Source organism: Amblyraja radiata, chromosome 32, assembly GCF_010909765.2.
Source record: "Amblyraja radiata isolate CabotCenter1 chromosome 32, sAmbRad1.1.pri, whole genome shotgun sequence".
NCBI lineage: Eukaryota > Metazoa > Chordata > Chondrichthyes > Rajiformes > Rajidae > Amblyraja > Amblyraja radiata.
In genome coordinates, this window is record NC_045987.1 from 15,328,057 (window position 1) to 15,330,641 (window position 2,585).

A 2,585-nucleotide genomic window follows, 5' to 3' on the forward strand; every position below is an offset into this window, starting at 1 on the left:
CAAAGGAGTTTTACAAAGCTAAAAAATTGTAATTTCTTGAGTGGCCAAGTCAATCACCCGATCTGAACCCAATTGAGCATGCCTTTTATATGCTGAAGAGAAAACTGAAGGGGACTAGCCCCCAAAACAAGCATAAGCTAAAGATGGCTGTAATACAGGCCTGGCAGAGCATCACCAGAGAAGACACCAAGCAACTGGTGATGTCCATGAATCGCAGACTTCAAGCAGTCATTGCACACAAAGTATATGCAACTAAATATTAAACATGACTACTTTCATTTACATGACATTGCTGTGCCCCAAACATTATGGTGCCCTGAAATGTGGGGACTATGTATAAATACTGCTGTAATTTCTACATGGTTATAATTTGAGGTGTGTCGGGGGGGGGGGGGGGGGACGTACCTAAATAAGTGATCCACCAGAAAAGGTCTTCACAATTATTTCCGCCTTATCTGTTTTTCATTGCACTCCCCAAGTTCAATGCATCTCTCACATTAACCACTTATCTTATTCTGTTAATCTGTTGATTCATCTCTTTAAAAAAAATGTATGCTTTACTCAATTCACACCTACTGCGATAGCGATTTCCACACTATGAGAAAACACATTTCTACTACAGGTATATCTATGGTGTAGTTTGGACTTCCCCGCAATTGTCATTTTTTTTCTGTCTGACCTATTTATTCCACTAAAAAAAAAATCTTCCATCAGGTCACCACATCAACCTATTCTAAAGCAGTTTGGCCAATTCAGCTTTTCCTGATAGTGACTGAGAAGAAGTTGGAAAGGCTATGTCAACTATAAAAGCCAACAGAATAGATGGTTTATGTTGAAGTTCTCAACTTGGTGTGGAACTTCGGTCAAAACCCACAATGTGGAACCCTGGGAGATTCCATAATCATGACTGCCTACAAGAAATAAAATCATTTCCAATTATGGTAACTGCAGAGTGATCTCCCTACTGTCTGCCACAGGAAATGGCAGACCAGAATTCCCTCAACCCCCATTAAGTGGCCAGGGAGCTGCTCTGTAAAGCACTGTCGATTCTATCTACCTGACGGCACAGTGATGTGAATCCGGAATTGCAGAGAATACCACTGTATATGGTCTCCTTCCACATGGGTAAAACCTTATGATTCAGTTATTTGGCAGAAACGATACATTCCACATGTACTCTCAAATGCTTCAATATCCTTGCTGTTGTCCTATCTCCTTGGAGGGTGAAAGCAATTAATGTCAGTTGACAGAAGGCTTTGATGTATTAAGGACACGTTAGCAGAAAACTAGCCCAAGCCATTGTAAAGATGTATTCTTCACCTAATTTAAAACATACGTATGGGTTGGATTTACAATAGACCCATATTTCCAATTTTTGCTTGCACGTGGTTGGAGTGTGAGGATTCTGAACGCATTACTTGTTTAAGGTAATGTTTCTGGAGAGCTGAACTGCATTTTTTTCTACATTTAACATCACAAGTAGGAGATGGCCAGCTGCCCACAGCTTTTGTGTGTAATAGGATTTGGAGAATATTCTTCACTGCTCATATTTAATGCTCTTAAATATTCCCACTCACTTTAATCAAAGATGAAGTTTCAGGTTAAATAGCAAATTGATTGAAATACAGGTACAGGTAAGCTTGCTTTAAAAAAAAAAAACATTCCTCTTTCCCTGGAACACCTTCCACATTTGGCACATGATGAATGAGTCTTTAATTCACTTTTCATTAACAAAAACTCTGCCAGAAGGATAACAGGAATTTAAAGTGATTCAACAACACTATCTCAAGTCGAATTCGAAATGGACAATAAATGCCTGTCTTGCCAGTGAAGTCTGTGTCTTGCATTTAAAATAATGATGATTTTGTGCAGATGTACGAAAGTTTGTTCTGGGAACAGGGAGGCAGTACAGTGGCACAGCAAGTAGAGCTGCTGGTTCACAGCTCCAGCAACCTGGGTTCAATCGCCACCTCTGCTTTCTCTGTGTAGTTTGGATGCTCTCTGGAGTTCCTCCACCGTACAAAAGACACGCAGGTTTGGAGGTTAATTAGCCGTTGTGAGTTACCCCTTGTGTAAAATCTGGGGCCAGTGATAAGCAGACGTGCAGAATGAAATGGGATTAGTGTAAATAGGTACTTGGTGTTGGTTTTTGGCCTCAACCGGGAATGGGGAGCGTGTTTGTAGAAGATAACTGGTTGGATTTACATCCCAGAAAGAAGCAGAGAATCTTAAAGCCTTCCTAGAGGGGGATGTAGCTGTACAAGGTCTGGATATTCATGGTAAAGATGTGGCGGTGGGGGCCAGGGAATTGGAACTTGTTGAAATGATGGAGAGCATACAAGGTATTCCAAATTAGGTGCAAAGGGATTACACAGTGGGTTACAGGAGTTGAGGAATGAAAAGATAAATTCAGTGGGTCGAGCAGGCAGTAAGGATAGGCCTACCAGGGCAGTGCTATTCGTGAATTTTGATTAGGAGGTAGAAACAGGCAGTAAAACGTTGGGATAGTGTATGCTGTGGCAGAATCATATTTGACGGAATATAACACCACCTTCACAGCTGTGAATTATTGCATTAAGCAGAAA